Source organism: Pseudochaenichthys georgianus, chromosome 6 (genome assembly GCF_902827115.2).
Source record: "Pseudochaenichthys georgianus chromosome 6, fPseGeo1.2, whole genome shotgun sequence".
Lineage (NCBI taxonomy): Eukaryota > Metazoa > Chordata > Actinopteri > Perciformes > Channichthyidae > Pseudochaenichthys > Pseudochaenichthys georgianus.
Genome location: NC_047508.1, coordinates 27,874,786 through 27,892,861, shown reverse-complemented (window position 1 = coordinate 27,892,861; position 18,076 = coordinate 27,874,786). Strand labels below are relative to the sequence as shown.

The following is an 18,076-nucleotide window of genomic DNA, read 5'->3' as shown; positions in this document are numbered from 1 at the left end:
AGTACATTGGTGTTATCCTTGAGACCTCAGAAATCGGGAGCATTTCAAAACCACCGCGGAGGGGGGGGTGCTAGTGGATCATCGCCGGAGCTGTATTAGATTAACATTAACATGCTTATTGTGGTGGTAAGTGCACTGCCTTGCGGCCTGTAGCACCATCCTTGATGGAGCATATGTGTGGGCTGCACCTGTATTTTAGGAGTGAGCAGAGGGCAGAGTTGTCGATTCTTGTTCAGTTTTCTGTGACTATCTGCCTCACCCTCTCAGACTTTGAGTTGAGCGCGCTGCTAAAGAGACGCGGTACCATGGAAACCAAACAATGGTGTAGCTGTATTAAAGTCCGAGTGGAAACAGTCCTGAGTAAATCTGATTTTGTCAGAAATCGGAAGAAATGTGGGAGAAATATGACCCCGGGAGGAAACCGGGAGAGGGCAATGAAATCGGGAGTCTCCCGCGAAAATCGGGAGGGTTGGCAAGTATGGTTATGCCTGAAAGCTAAATAGCCTGCATGAGTTAGTCCTGGTAGTTTCCTGTAATATTACATAGTGTCTGAAAGGTGGTTTATACTGGATTCAAACTCGAGACTGTGTTTTTCTTGTGTCTCAATAGAGCACAAAGTCAGGCATGTACACAGTTGATGTAAAGCAGCAAACCATGGACTGGGCGTAGATTGTGGGTGATAAGGCTAATGTGATGCACTCAAAATAGGCCTTTATTGCCAATGATCCCAATCTGGTGTAGCTGATACACAACATCTGGTGGTTTCTAACAAAGAAGTGAACTATTTGCATTTTTGTTTAGCTGTTGCCAACAGAGCATGATTTTGATATTGATAGTACTCAAATGTGGTCATTACAGGTGTGGTATCAGAACGAAGGCAATGAGGATTAATATTGAACTGTAATGTTAGCTAATACGGCTTTATGATAAAGTAAAATAAATCAAATGTATGTAAAGTGTCAAACTGATATTAATTATGACATAATTGTTGTCAAAACAGGAATCAGAGGTCAAGATGGAGAAAGAGAACACACTCCAACTGTAGAGCAGAAAGGCAGAAGTGATGAGGTAAGTGTTTTCTTCACACAGACCATGCCACTGGTATTGTCAAGGTGCGAGTGTTATTGTAGAACATGTTGCATATGGCTAATTTAATTGCCATCCACAAGGATTCAAGTAAAAACCTGTTCAAGTGATTGTTGTTTTTACGGCAAAGAAAATGAAAGTGACACAGAGACTGAACGTTCCTATTTCTCCTGTCATGGATTTATTTAGTCTCAGCTGAATGCAAATTGTAAGTTCCCAGACGTAAAGTCATTTCAGTGAAATGTATCACTGAGGCAGAGTTAAGGACATCTTGTGGAAAAGTTATATCACAAGTTCTGGCGGAGAAACTTTTTGCGGGTGCAGCGTTGAGAGATTTCACATGGATTATTCCAGGAGCTGTGATTTGATTTGCTATAACTGTCTGTTGGTGGTAGGGATTGTTTACATAATAGACATCATAAAGCAAGGCTTAGTGGTGTTATACACATAACCCACATGCTGCTTGCTGCTCTCTATTGCTTTGATTTGTGGAAAATAACATTTGTTTCTGTTCTTGTCTATAGATACTATTGATCCTTGTGTTTTTGTTTCCTTTCCTTTTTGTTTCCTTTATTTATAGTTGAAAGCCAGCTGTCTGTCACATATAACTGTTATTGTTGAAAGTAAACTGAAAAAGTGTACCAGCTCTCCTTTGATGGAGTAGAGCTGGACCTGATTTGCATGTGGTTCAATGGATCCATTTCCTTTGGCTGAGCAAACAATCAATCGTATACATAGCATAACTCTTTAAATCTTCATATTGCATAGATTGTTATGATAAGTGTCAGGATAACTGCTCCTGGGGCCTATACTGCGAACCTGGTTCAACCTAACCTGGATATGTTTGAGTTAGCCGGTTGGCCTAATCCAAAACATACGCGCTCTCGCTAAACTGTCCTACGACGCTGGTTATCAAGTGGATCGCTCAAGCCAGCCGTGTCCTATCTAGTTAGGTGCGCGCTCACATGAAAGGGGTGGTATCTGGAGCATTCGACCAATCACAAACATGGAGAAGCGCACTGACAGCGCAGCGTCATACTTCCTGAATGAAAAGTGAACTTTAATACTAGTCAAAAATGAAGAAGTTAAACTTTAAACATCCATGACTTAAACACTTTATCCAGGATAAAAGCCACATAGCTGCACCTGCAAGGTGAATACAGCTGGTAAAAGAAAAAGTGTTTGAATGCGTACATTAACAGGTTTATGATATCACTGCCCCGTCTAAAACACGATCTGACTTCAATTACATTTGTCTCGAGTGTTTCGTCAACTTATGTGTTGCTTAAAATAATACTTCTGCATACAGTATGTGACACTGTGAGTGTTGCACGGCCAGATACGGCTCAGCTGACTCAGATAATAAAATATATGATACATTATGAAGTGATATGCCGCGGACTGTACTTAATGTACTCTGATCCGGTTACTTATGTTGTGGCCGATATTTAAGTAAGCTTTCTTAACGCTAATGTTATAATAGTCAGATTGCTCTGAAGATGGGAGGTGATTCTATTAATGTTCACGTTCACACAGTCGGTGATTTTTGCCGGCCGTCTTTCCTGCGACGGCAGCTTTTCTGTATTTCCTTTCTCCTGTAATATGACTTGATCGCTTTAAACTCCGCACACTGAGCTCTGATTGGTCAGCAGGCGGTGCTTTCACTGAGTTGAGCTCTTAGCCTGCAACCTAACCTGGTCCCGACCAGGTTAGCTGCTTAGCATATATTACCATGGAGATCTAGCCTGCTAAAAAGAGAACCAGCTTCGTAGGACCGGAAAGCCGGAGTTTTCCCTGAATTTAGCCGGCTAAGCGAAAATCCTGCTTCGCAGTATACCCCCCTGGTTACAACTACATCACATGTTACTAACTTATTATTGCAAAAAATAAAACCGTATAACAACCCCAGTAAAACATTCACACAATTTTAGGTTAAAGGAATCAAGTGAAAGTTGATAATCAGGCTTTTGATGGGGTGGCAAGTAGGTTAGGTCATCTTTATTTATTCATTACCTGTACAGATGAAGTGCACCACAGGAGTGTAGAGATTGTTGTCATGGGGATAAATGTTGTACAAACTGCAACAAACACAGTCACATGGCTACAATGTGATCGAGATATAAATATAGTGTGCTTTTAAATGGAAAAACAACAGTGATACAAGTCTACAGAATAAATAAAAAGCAACATTTTCTGATCCATAAGATAAAAATAAAATATAAAAGTAATAATTTCTGTGACAAAAACTTAAAGGGTATAGTGTCGATTGTGCAAAAAAACCGATTAATGGTTTATCTGTGCATTTTAACAAATCTTTGTAGCTGAGTTGTCCGTTTTATACAATATTAACTCATCAGTACACTGGATTAATGGGGCAGTTGGTTTTTGATAAAAAAATGGATCTCCTGTACTCAGTAGTTATAATCTTTCTGTTGTAAATGTAAGTATGTGACAACATTAGTTCTAGTTACATTTCACACAGGGCTAGCTACAAGCAAGACTAGTTAAACATGGCATTTATACATGTAGCAGCCATGCATATTCTAGTGTTTCTTTCGACATATGCATACTCATTCAGCCGGAAACCCCAGATGACCTCCAGTTGACCCCTTAACTAGATAGCATAGTTGACTCCTAAGCTAAACTGATTTCATGTTTTAGGAAATAAACCAGTCTGTTAATTAAAAGAGTCATTCAGTTGTTATTGATCTCATATGGGTACGCTATTGCCATCTTTTAAACATAACGGCTCTGAAATTGTTTTTGTTGTATGCTCATCTGCCAGCTCAACCACACTCTTAAGTGAACCTTAGTGTTCAGTTCATTGTCTCATGAAGACAACCTTTGCACTTGAAAACACGGAATGATAGTAAAGTTAATGTTGCCTTAGAGGGAATCATCATATCATTTACATTGCATTCAGATTTAGGGTGTAACTCTGAATGACGATCAATAGAGCGGCATAATGCGCCATATTTCCGGGCCACTGAGTAGCTTGTCCTACTGACAGAGAGATAAAGATAGATAGAGAGGGAGCGAGAGAGAGGGAGCGAGAGAGATACTGTAGATAGAGAGGGAGCGAGGGGAAAGGTAGAGAGGGAGCGAGCGAGAGAGATAGAGAGGGAGCGAGGGGAAAGGGAGAGAGGGAGCCAGGGGATGAAGTGGGGATAAAACCGTGTACACTATATGCACATGTTGCCTGAAGAATAACAGTAAGGGCTTTGCTGTAAATGATTTAGAGCAAAGATTAAATATTTATTGAGGTGAAAGATTCATGTATGCCACTTCCATGAACTCATTGCGGTATGGCCACATTATATCAGGTTTCAGTATCTTGTGTTAAAATAAAATGACTTAACTCCAAAAAAAAACAAAAAAACAATGTTACCTTTTGCACAAACACTGGCTTTAATAATTGATATGCAATTTGTTCATGTACTTACTTAGTGGTAACAGTTAAGGGAAATATTTAAATACTTTTACTGTTTCTCTCCAATCTTTGGTCTTGAACCAGTTTGAGGTGTTAAGATTGTTGTAACAATTTGACTAGTTGCAGTTTTTTTATTTAAAGGATGCAAGTGTGGAATTTAATGAAAAGTAATTTAAATCTACATGAAAAAAGGGCCGACCTTTCATGTCATCATTATAATTGAACTAAATTATTTTCATTGTTATTGAATTGTTGACACAGGCCTGATTACACCGTATTGCCATACACTGTGAGAAACATTTGATTATTTGTCTTGCAGAAAATAGAGCATAAGATTTCTGTTTTCATCCGCTTGTGGGAAGTTGAAATGGACCACAGGTGACTGGTGGTTTGCCTTGGAAATCCATGGGGGTCTTGCAGTCGTTGGTGTTGGCAAAGCCAAATGAAATCCTTATAGCTCGGGGGTCAGGGCAACAGTTCAGATGTTTATTGATTAAATGTCAACTGCCCAGGTGAACGTGATTCACAACTCAGAGGGGCCTAATTCAACAATCCATCACCAGTGGAGGAACATTCAGAGCAACACATCATCACTACATGTTTAGATCTCACCTTTTAAATACATTTACAACAACTTAAAAGTGGTCACAACAATGCCAGTGTGCGAAAAAGCAGGGTCGTGTTATTTACAATATCGGACAAGTAGATCTTTCAAATGACTTCGCCATGTTTTCGCCATTAATTATCGATAAATTCAGTTTACAAAAGGCAGAACTCATTTGCAAATTGTCCGTGTCCGACATTGTTGTGGTTTTGCTTGTCGATTGCTTGCCCGTCCACACAGTGGCGTGCGTTGACGCTTCACCATTCACTTGGGGTGACGTCACTTTTCGCTGAACTACATTGCGGGAAGCGAAGCGGAGCTTTGCTGGCGTGGCTCGCTGCAAAAGTTGAGCAATGTTCAACTTTTGAAGCCTCGGCAGAAGCGTCAGCCAATCGAATCATATGCCAGTACAAGCTCTAGCCAATCAAACCGCTGCTTGTGTGTCAGGGGCGGGAGATTCATGTGATTGGTTGTTGGTCGAGCTTCAGACACGCCCGCCGGCAAGCTTCAATGCACGCCGCTGTGTGGACAGGCCGAAATCTCTCTCTCTCTCTCTCTCTCTCTCTCTCTCTATCTCTCTCTCTCTATCTATCTATCTATCTATCTATCTATCTATCTATCTATCTATCTATCTATCTATCTATCTATCTATCTATCTATCTATCTCTCTCTCTCTCTCGAATTCTCGCGCACGATGACTCGGACTCCTGAATTCTCACGTACGATGGCTTGGACTCGGACTCGTGAATTTTTCCCCCCACGATGACTCGGACTCGACTTGTACATTGACGCTCCGACTTGGACCCGAGCAAGTTTTCTCTGGAGTCTGATGTCCACTATTCTGGCGTGTCCACCTGCGAGGCGAGTTCACGCACTGGGCCCCGCTATTCCAGTCTAAAGATGTCTAGAGACACACCCCGCATCGTGCTGTATGCTTTCACACATTCTGCTTCCACATTGGAAAAGAGCAGCGCAAAATGCTCGTTATGTGGAAAAAAGATTGAAGAGAAGGCTTTACTCTAAGGATCGAGTTCAGACATATAGAGTACAAATAATGTATTGAAGTCAATGGAGAGAGAAAACTTATCTTTCGATCCCGTTTGAATTGTGCCATGAATTACACATATGATGTTTGTCAATCTTAAAAAATTATTTCCATGTCAAAAAACTCAGTTTGTCGTAAAACTGTTGAAATATAAGACTATGAAAAATACGTAACTAGAAAGACTACAAATCCCAGAGTTGCGTAAGTGACACAATTGTTTTTCCTCCACTAAGATAAGATAACTTTAACAAGATGACTGTGTGCTTAGTACCAGGTTGTTATCATACCAGCAATCGGTCTTGCTCGTTCTTTCGCTTCTCGTCTGATGAAAGGACCAGGAGTGGCTGGATCAAGTTAGCTACCTAGCTAGTAGCTAGCACGTTAGTTAGCATTACAACCATGTCATTTTTATTAGCCTTAATAGAGAACCGCAGTGACGCGTCCTAAAACCCGGATGTAAACTCCTTCCGGTTCCTTCGTCAAAAACGCAATGCAATTTTTCCATAGGATTTTGGAAAATAGCTCGAAATAAGGTCTGTGGTTGACACACATTTAAGAGACAGATCACGTTTTGTTCAGCCGGATAATATCCACATGTCTATCCTACTTTTATAATTTTCGAAGCATAAATCTAGTCGCAAGAAGCAAAATGTTAAGCTGGGGCGGCGGCGGCGGGGTGTGTGTGTGTCTACAGAAGGTCCAGTTGTGATAGACACGGTTCGCCACTGGGTGATAGTGAGGGTAGTCAATCGTTTTGTTGACAAGACAGTAGTGACGTCTTGGTGACGTGTGTTGTTCTGCGAGACCAGAGATGTAGTTCATTGAGCGTTTCACACAAACAAATGTGTTACTTCACAGTTTTAGGACACATTTTTTTTTTTTTTACTTGCAAAATTATCTTTTTAAATTGACGAACATCATATGTGTAATTCATGGCACAATTCAAACGGGATCAAAAGATAATCTTTCTCTCTCCATTGACTTCAATACATAATTTTTCCAAAATAAGATCCCATGGAGGTCCACCGGAAAGGGAGGGATTTCGCCACTCTATTGGCTGTCTTGAACACTATCATCAGAGTAACATGATCTAATAAATAAATAAAGATTCAGCTGATAACACGAAAGCACATGGCTACTTAACATGCAGAATGACATCATTTTGCATGCTAAGTAGCCATGTGCTTTCTGGGGCTTAATCTTTATTGATAGAATTTAAACATTCACTTTAATAATTGTAGCTCCCGGCTGAATGATGGTCAGACTCTCCAACTGATGGTATCTGTTTATTGCACACCCTTGCTTGTATACAATCATTACCAACGTAAGAGCTTGTGCCCTTATCAGCCAGGTGCTAAAAACCGAATGTAACTATTTAGTATATGTTAATTTATTAGTCATCTATCCGTCATTATACATGTGTGTTTATACTGCTCCGTTGTCCATTCACTTCCGGTAAAAGTTCCTTCAAAATAAGAGTCCTGATCTTATTACTATAAAAATAAAAGTGCAAAGCGAAAACTTTACCATAAGAAAATATTGGCATACAAATATAATCACTTCTCTAAAAGGTAACTCATTTTAAATATAGTTAGACATATTAAAGGTCATTTACAATAATATTAATATTAGTAATAAGCTTTATATTTGTATAGCACCTACTACAAGATTTGTAGCCAAACTCGCTTCACAGCAGTTCAATAGACACATTAGTATAACATGACAGGATAAAAGCAATGTAGAGGAGCAGCTAGATTTCAACACATATATCCACGAAGATTAATACACGAAGACTTGTGACTCGAACTTGACTTGGACTCTTCTTGGGTGACTCGGACTCGAAAACAGGTAATGATGACTCGACTCGGACACTCCTTGGGTGACTTGGACTCGGACTCGACTACGACTCTCCCTAGGTGACTCGGACTTGGACTCGGACTCGAAGAGTGGTGACTCAAGAGTGGTGACTCAAGAGTGGTGACTCAAGAGTGACTTGGACTCGTGAATTGGTGACAACACTAGACTCGTCACACACACATTTACTCTCATTGTATATATCTCTCTCTGTTTGTGACTCTCCCTCAATCACATTTTCTAGTGTTTAACAAACCTGCTAAAAAGTCATTACTTTAGTTTAATAAATGTAATCTTAAAAATACATTTAAAAAGATGCCTCTGGGTTTGGTGAACACTGGGGAAGGTCCTGAATGGATCTACGACTGACTGTTATATATTCGTGATTGTTCAATGGTTCATGAGGATATTGCACCCAGAACGATTTTAAATGGAACAATAGGCATTTTTCCAACTCAGTTTAAGAATTCTTAACCTCAGCGGTAAATGATTAACGTCGTTTGTTCAGTCGTAGTTAGTCAATTTAAAGAAGGGACCTTGGGATCTGGGAATTTGTAATGGACATTTTTCAATATTTTCTGATTTTATAGACTATACAATCTACAGATATTATTCTCTATTTAGATAAGAAACAATTATTCAACAAATATATGTTTTCATGATAAGTATGTAATTTAAGCAACAAAATAAATAGGTTTACTATTTTGCTGTGAGGAGAATAGTCAAGAGAAAATATGCTGGTTTAAAAAACAACCTTACATATACTAATGGAAAGTTAATGAGGATGTGTTTCATGCAACTTTGGTTACAATTTTAGGAAATGAAGGCCTTCAGCCACGGGCCTGAGCAATTTGCTGGTAGGTGCTGTTCAACTGTAGTGTGGTATAGTAATTTGGATCCCAAACCCTAAGGGTGGCCCCTCACATGAGACGGAGCTCTGGCAGTCGGGGTCTTGATGCAGGCCATGAGCTTACAGTGACACATAACCTTGCCCTGTCACCACCCTCACTAAAGTGTCAGCCAACATTACTGTGATTGACGTTGAGCCGACACTCCAGCCCTATGAGATCTGAGGCTCTGTATAACCTCGCCCTATGTAGCTGCGTACCAGGGCTAGGGCATTTGGGGCACGACACTGGAACTGTGTGTGCACCCTGTCCCTCTCTTAAACAAGGGCACACGCCTCTCTAACCTTATTTCAAAGTGTTATCTGAGCTCAGATCTGAATGTTTTTGTAAGGACTCCATTACAGGACAACGACTAAACAAAAATGGTGCTTTGACAGAAGAGTAACATGTTAACATAGTGCCATACTTGAAAGGGGGGTATATATATAAATATTCTCATTGTGACCATTATCAGTGACGGAAAGGAAATAACACATACTCTCTCCTTGAGCTATATCATCCTGTAAATTACAAAAACATGGCAAGTCAACAGCTCGAGCACAGAAATACAATTTTGGTTTTAGTCAATTAATTGATCTGGGTTTAGTTTAGCAAAGCTAGAATGGAAGTTTATCTGGGGGCATAACAATTCATAAACTTTAGTTGTGTAATACTTTATTCATTCCTCTCATGATTGTTCCTTTATATCACCTACAATGCATATACCCCCAAGGAAACATTGAGTTGACCCCCCCCCCCCCCTCTGAGAGGGGTCTATCTCGTAATGCTTGGTATCCTCAGTGCGGGTTCAAACTGCAGTCAACCACCACTTCCTTTGCCATGAGGTTTTATAGAATGTGAGCTTCTTGTGACCGTGGGATTTTAATAATGTACGCAAGTTGTGTTCGGCTTCGCAACGTGGCCTTGCCTTGCTTGAAACACTACATGACCTCAACTTTCCTGCCATTAAGTCCCCACAGACAATGGGGAAAATGAGATGCATTGAAATATTGATTATTGTATGGAAGACTTTATGCAGTAGCGTGGATACACCCTGTTAACGTGTTTGTTAAATTGACGCTGAAATCGAGTGTGTACATACTCCACCTTTTCCACACAAAAAAGAGCAAATGCATGTTGAATGCTCAAAAAGGTATGAACTAAAATAGACTGTTCTGCAGCGAAATTATAATATTTTATTATTACATAATAATATTATTATTATTATTATTATTATTTGTATTATTAAACTGTACCTCATACAAAACCACTGCAATAAAAAGGAAAAAGCATAATGCTGATACTATCAAAAATAATTTTCTTTTGTCAAGTTAGAGCAGTTGTTTCAAAGAATGTCCGCCACAGTTGGGGCTGAGCGGTGTTGCTGTCGAAAAAAGGATCGTTAGTGACAACTTTAATGGGCAAAACAAAAGTGTGCTAAAGTTTTAAATGCTGCAGCACGTGTACTAACCAGAGTTAGGAAAAGGGACCACATTACACCTGTTCTGGCTGCCTTACACTAGCTCCCTATAGAACACAGGATCACATTTAAAATTCTTCTTCTCGCCTACAAAGCCCTTAATGGGCAGGCGCCATCTTACCTTAAAGAACTCATTATACCCTACTGTCCTACTAGGGCATTGCGTTCTAAGAATGCAGGGTTGTTGGTTGTTCCTAGAGTCTCTAAAAGTACAATGGGAGCCTTTTCTTATCAAGCTCCACATTTGTGGAATCAGCTTCCAGTTTGTGTTCGGGCGGCAGACACCCTATCCGTTTTTAAGAGTGCACTTAAGACCTTCCTTTTTGATAAAGCTTATAGTTAGAGCTGATTAGATTCAGCCCCTAGTTTTGCTGCTATAGGCTTAGTTTGTCGGGGGACACCTTACTTCTTCCTTCTCTCTGTCTGTACCTGTGTACTCTCATGTTCCGATTAACCCAGCTTCCCCAAATTTCTTTCTTTTGCTTTGGTGTCTATCTACGCCGGGATCTTGAGTCGTGGCTGATCCTGTTGCTGTGGTCCTGGATCATAGGTCCTGGATGGATATCCTCGTGGATTCATCTTATTATTATAGACACATGCATTTCCAAACATTTGGACTACCTATGTTCTAAATGTATTATCTTTTCGATTTACACACGGCATCTATTGCACGTCTGTCCGTCCTGGGAGAGGGATCCCTCCTCTGTTGCTCTCCCTGAGGTTTCTCCCATTTTTCCCTTTAAACTGGGTTTTCTCCGGAAGTTTTTCCTTGTACGATGTGAGGGTCTAAGGACAGAGGGTGTCGTATTGTCATACTGATATTCTGTACAAACTGTGAAGTTCACTGAGACAAATGTAACATTTGTGATATTGGGCTATATAAATAAACATTGATTGAAATTGGTTCATACATGCGTAAATCCTACAGTACATACTTTAACATAAGCATTCAATGACCTCTGAATGAACCACAGTAAAGGATGGGGGAAGGGCGCTATACAGCAGAAAACATATATGATTATAGGTGCTTAAACCCAGATCCCACAAGTGACTGACCCCAAACACAACTCTATCGCTCGGGGTTAAATAAAAGTCCTATTCATCTAGAGAAATAACACTGGACTCAACTACTTAAAGAAACAAAAAACCAAACCAAAAAACAACATTATTTGTAAGAATAGGATAAAATAAACAGCCACAATATTGTGTATACTTATTGGCCAGGTCTTATGAAACATACTGGCACTCATCTTTATTTAAACGATATTTTATGGAGAAGTGCTCAGATTTTTTAATTTATTTTCATTTCCCCCCCCAAAAAAAACATGGCCAAGGATTATGCTTATACCAATGTTCTTTTATTTATTTAGTTATTTTATTATGTCTCCTCTTTCTTACAGAGGTAAACAAAGACATGATCATGAAATTGTAATTTGCATTCCACCATCTTTAAATGGTTGCAAATGTAATCATACATATGAAATGTGTTGATGTGTAATAATCATACACATTAATGAAACAAGCTGCTTCAACTATCTTATTTCAACTGCTTTGTTAGCCTGCTGTACATCTAACTATTCAAATGCTAAGGATCATCCCTGCCTTGTTCAACTCAGTCTATTTTGTCAATTTGGTGGTCATCCTCAGGGAAGGAGCGCAATTAAGTCTGAAAAGGAAATGGGCAACATCGGGAAACAACCCTTTTGCTTCAACCGCATTATCCCTTTGCTACTTTTTCAAGAGGACAATAAAAGAAGACAGACAAAACTGAGAGTCAAATCGAAGGTTAATTGGAGCCAAGAAAATGTCAACCAATTTTACCGATCACCCACAAGGGATATGCAGCCCTTGGTGAAAAAGATGCTGGAATATCTGCACAGTATATTAGCTCCCTATCCATAATGGCCTCCCGAAGAGAGTGATGATGACATCTTCTCTTTTCCCCCCAAAGCATTTGTGTGCGTACAAAGACAAAGCGAGAGTGCGTGAGTATTCAAGTGTGTGTGTGTGTGTGTGTGTATATACGTATGAATGTGTTATATGCTTCATGTCAAAGTCAGCGTTGTTATTGGAGATGCAAGCTCCCTGGGAACCGATAGGTGTTGGCACCAGATCTCTGACACATCCGTGGTCATGACATATCCATCCCCTCCGGTTAGTTTTTCCACAGCACATGGTGGTCTGACAACAGCAACGTCTGTGTTGACGAATATAAATGGAAATTTGGGACCGATATGCCATGTATTATAAATACGACAAATGTTGTAGCGGAAATAAAATGCACTTTGTGGTGTTTTTCAAGGCCTTAACCTGTTTTGAAAAGCTTTCATCACAACTGCTTTTTGAAAATCCCAGGTGTGAATTCAGATGCTGAATGCTTTGTGTGCGCGTTTGAATGGTTGCTCCAGCATCCTTCACTGAAATTGAAATACCAAGAAAAAGAAAAGGGGAAATGAAATAAAAAATAAGCTGTTTTGAGATTGATCAGAGCAGAATGTCACACCTGGGTAGCAGTTTATAGAGGAAATTGGCCTTGCCTTCTGTTGAAAAATATAATAATTAATTTTTTGAACACTGTGCTTATATTTATAATGGGTTTCCAATTAATGTGACCTGGATCACTCTGTAGAGTTCTGCTGTAGTATCTAAAAGATTTCATGAATTTGATATATCTGGCTTCCTGATAACTCTTGTGTCCTGTTTGTGTAAATAATTAGGTTAGATAAGAGTACGTACGTACGTACGTACTGGTCACTTTATCCTCTTCCATGTCAGTGTTGTTATCAAATTGATTTGGTCCCTCATGTTTATTGCCTTCTTATTGAGCAGTGCTGTTGGAGTAAACCATGATTTCCCTAACATTAAATCACGCTGTCACACCCTATAGTCTTTCCTGTGCCTTTGACAAAGGGCAACTTGATCTTCCTTACAGGACTATAGAGACTAATGATAATAAAAAGGATTGCTCTTGGTAAAAGAAAAGGTGCTGTAGTCCACTCTTAATTGGTGAGTTCCCTTGCTAAGTCGATCTAGTCTTGAGGCTGCCAGTTAGTGAACTGGTCAATTAATCTTCCCTCTCTCATAATGAGGCAGGGGATTTCAGATGGCTGCCCCCGCACACAAAGACAGACAATGTGCCCAAAGGATCTTCTGTCCCTGCACCAAGTGACCTGACAATTAAAAAATGTACCTCCCTACTTCCCCTTCCTCACCAGGTGGCAAATTGCTCTGACCCACTCTCGTATCAAAAGGACTAACCATGACTTCAAATCAACTCCACAGGCACAAAAAGAGGGGAAAGGGCAGTATCCTCCATGAAATAAGATTGTTGTATTAAGACTTTTGGCCCCATATCATTCCGCCTTCCTCATTTTGAAGTAAATGAAAAGGGACTTGTTGGATCATCCCCGCTGTGTGTCACAAAGGTTTACCCTCTCAGAGGGGTAAAAAGAGTTGTAGCCTGACATTAATTTGATGATGCAGATTTGACAGTGGACTAAGCTGTCTAGTCTAGGGTTAAATGTGCTTGACCTTGCATTGTTGCAGACTTTAAATCGGTTTAGTGAGAAGGAAGATAAGAAATAGTGGGTTACAAACAAAGGCAAAAAAAAAAAAAAAACAGCATTCAAAAGACCTGACATTTGACCTTTTTCAACATTTTTTTAATAAATGCTGAAAGAGTAAGCGCATTGAGCTTTATTTATTAATTCCATGATAAAAATGGTCTCTCGTTGTAATGTGTGCCTGTGAATTTGTGTTCATAATACCATATGAGGGGTTGTGCATGTTTTAGCTCAGTAACTGCAATTCACATATACTGCGTTTTTCTTGTAACATTACCCTCATAATATACTGCAGTGTTTGTTTACAGAACTATCGATGACTTTAAATAGAACTGGGGAATGAAAAAAAACAATTCTCCATAGCACAATGAGTTACTTGAATATACTGTTGATGGGATACATTTTTAAAATGACTGTCATTTAAAAGTAGAAAATGTGAAAAGCCCATCTACCAACATTTAAAACACAAGACTGGAAATTGCTATCATTTCCAAATGATGAACGGGTCATATTTTAGAATAGTTGTCGCTTTAGAAAAACTGAATCGAAGTTGTTACTGATATTTTTGAAGTTGTTTTTTATAACGGTACTCTTTATAAACTCAGCAGGAAAACAGCCAAGTATTTAGAATATTTTCAACAAAGACAATCAGTTCTGCTCTGCTGAATTACAAAGAGATCATATGTTCGAAGGCTTGGTGAGTAACAGAGTCTTGGTTTCAGCTCAGTGGCTAACCATTAAGGTTGCTGATGACATTGTTTAGGTTCACTGTTGAGTGTCAGTTGCTACAATCCTCAGTGATCCATGACTTTATCAGATGCCGCCATGCAGAACAGCGGTACAACCCGAGAATTAGTCCACTCACTGCCTCAACCTGGTTGTTTGACCCCTGACATTTTTAGTTTAGTTTAGTTTAGTTTATTTATTTATAGTGTCGTGGACAGTCCCCATCAATGAACTTAGCACATCACATCGATGAACTGTCACAAAAACAGTAAATGGTGCAGCTTTAGCCGACATGGCTAATTTCCAGCTGTTGTCCCCGGCCAGATGGTAATAGACACCCTTAAAATTAAAATATATCAACAGCATTAGTTATAAGAAAATATATAAAATAAAATAAAAAGGAGGAAAGACAAGTAGATACCGGTGTGAGGATAAAAGAAAGCGACGCAGGTTCTGGTCCAGGCTCTCGTCATCTCACGCCTAGACTACTGCAACTCCCTCCTGGCTGGTCTACCTGCATGTGCCAGCCGACCTCTGCAGCTCATCCAGAATGCAGCGGCTCGTCTGGTCTTCAACCTTCCTAAATTTCCCCACACCACTCCGCTCCTCCGCTCCCTCCACTGGCTTCCGGTAACTGCTAGAATTAACTTCAAGACACTGGTACTTGCATACCATGCTGCGAATGGATCTGGCCCTTCCTACAGACAGGACATGGTTAAACCGTACACCCCAGCAAGTGCACTACGCTCTGCATCAGCCAAACGACTCGCTGCACCCTCGCTGCGAGGGGGACCCAAGTTCCCATCAGCAAAAACACGTGGGTTTGCTATCCTGGCTCTAAAATGGTGGAATGATCTCCCCATTGACATCAGGACGGCAGAAAGCCTGCACATCTTCCGGCGCAGACTGAAAACTCATCTCTTTCGACTCCACCTCGAGCGATAGAATTACTAACAAAGAACTGCTAACAGAGCACTTATACACTAATAAAGGACTGGCTTATCTATAGCCAGTTGAGTAGCACTTGAAATGTTTGGCTCTGTGAAACCTGATGTACTTATATGATTGTGTTTTCTTCAAGGTTGTGTCTTCCTGGTCGAATGTACTTATTGTAAGTCGCTTTGGATAAAAGCGTCAGCTAAATGCAATGTAATGTAATGTAAAAAAGAGAACAATAAACAACACACGTTACTATATACAGTACATGTCACATATAGCACATCACAATCACATAACAGAAACAAGGGGCAACATCCATGATCACAAAATGTAATACAACATGTAACACTCACGCCATACTCAACACAGACTATTGTGTGCAGGTGTAGTTCTCAGTGAACCATGTTTTTGAGTAAGCTGTGAAGGTGGGATGTGTATGTATGTCTTTGATTTGAGTGGGTAGAGAATTCCAGTTTTGTATTGCTATGACCGAGAATGACGACTGACCAAAAGTACTCTTCCTGAATGGGACCGATAGGTCGCCACGTGTGGAGTTTCTAGTGGTCCGTCTGGTGTTGTTACGTTGAGTAACCAATGAGTTAACAGGTGGAGGGGCTGTATTGTGCAGGATTTTGTTAACCAGAACGATGTTCCTATACTTTATTACATCTTCCCAACTCAGGATGTTATGCTTGTTGAGGATTTTGACTTTGTCTGCTAGAATTCAAACACCACAGACTTTCACCTGTTTAGATCTGTCATGTTTTTATAAGAATGAAACCACCACATATTCAACATGGGGTTGGTTTACTTACAGTTCACATTTAAAACGGGTGTCATATTGAATATTTGAAATACAAAAACAATAAAGAAGCACAGTTGACCTCAACAAATAATTTAAGTTAAAGCTGAGTGATGTATTGTGTAGATTAAATACAGCAGTATTTGCTGCAGTCATCACAATAGTAATGCAATTATTATTACAAATTATGATTTTGTTATGCAAATATCCTTCAAGAACCACTATTAACTCAATATGGTTAAAAACAGTTTTTGGTCACTGTTTTTCTTTAAGCCAACCGCTTACATTTCTGTTGCCATAGTTTGATGGACATATGGCATAATACCAAGATGCATTTACACTTTCTTTGTAGTGGCTGTATTCAAACCTGACCACATTCGTTGGTTGGGGTTGATAGACACAAGCTGATGTGAGTTTGTACAACATTTGTCTCGGTTACAAAGAAAACGTGTTTTATGAGGTCTGCCACTCAAAGCAACTCTATGTAAATGTTGCCTGATACCTTTCAACCTGCTCCATGTCCTTTATAGGTATAAACCTCAAAGTGTAACATTTTTGTCTTGCACTTTTGAATAGTGACATCATGCAAGATATCTGTGATATGGATGTCAGAATGTGTTTCTTAACCAGCAGGTGGTAGTCATATTACACAAGTGATGTGTATTATTCAAAGGCTTTAAAATGCTTTTAGGAGGGAATATATCCCTTCTTATTTCGTAGCTGTTCTCTGATTAAAGTCTGTTCAGCGATTATGTTTCTGACCATGTCAAACTTAGTTTGATAACTATGTCCACATGTGGCTGTATCTTTCTTCTTGCTTTGTGTTTCTTCAATTTGCTAAAGATATAAAAACATGTATTTTGTGTAAGTAGACATGTAGCACCATTAACAATTAAACAAAATAATACTTTACGTACTTTGAGCAATTTGGGGAAATTAAAATTGTTTATATGGCAAATAACGGCCCGTCCACACAGCGGCGTGCGTTGGCGCTTGCCGGCGGGCGTGTCTGACACTTGACCAACAACCAATCACATGAATCTCCCGCCCCTGACACACAAGCAGCGGTTTGATTGGCTAGAGCTTGTACTGGCATATGATTCGATTGGCTAACGCTTCTGCCGAGGCGTCAAAAGTTGAACATTGCTCAACTTTTGCAGCGAGCCACGCCAGCAACGCTCTGCGTCGCTTCCCACGATGCAGTTCGGCTAAAAGTGACGTCACCCCATTCAAAGTGAATGGGCAGAAGCGTTGGAAGCTTCAACGCACGCCGCTGTGTGGACGGGCCGTAAAGGTTTTGCTCTCTGCCATGCAAGAGCTTGAAGACAATAGAACATTTAACCTACTCTTTAACAACTCGGTTAATGGGATCCTGCTGTTCACATAATAACATATATATTGTTCTTTTTTACTGTGCATGTTGTAAAGCTCATAATGTATATTCTGACCAGAGTATGTCTAAACATGAACTTGACCTTACTCATTTTCAATTTATGGTGACTGAATGTTCAAACAGTCAAAGCCCTGTGAGGGATGATTTAATAGTGAGAGTACCCTAAGTATGGGTCAAGATCAGAGTCAAGTTTTTTTGGCTCCGTCTTGTAGAGTAGAGACTCCACCGAGAGTCATTATTTGTGGAGGGTTTCGTGCCCTGGGGGTG

At 39.9% G+C, this 18,076-nt stretch overlaps 1 long non-coding RNA gene across 3 annotated transcripts in view; it reads left to right on the top strand.

Moving 5' to 3' along the window:
* The first annotated feature begins 323 nt into the window (after positions 1-323).
* Positions 324-18,076, top strand: part of LOC117448725 (uncharacterized) — a 213,227-nt gene continuing 195,474 nt past the window's right edge. For 2 of the 3 annotated variants that reach the window (XR_004552370.2, XR_004552369.2), the window contains exons 1-2: positions 324-476; positions 1,001-1,068. This is a non-coding gene — a long non-coding RNA (uncharacterized lncRNA). The remainder of the gene's footprint in view (positions 477-1,000; positions 1,069-18,076) is intronic. The other variant, XR_011643458.1, reaches the window with a different exon arrangement.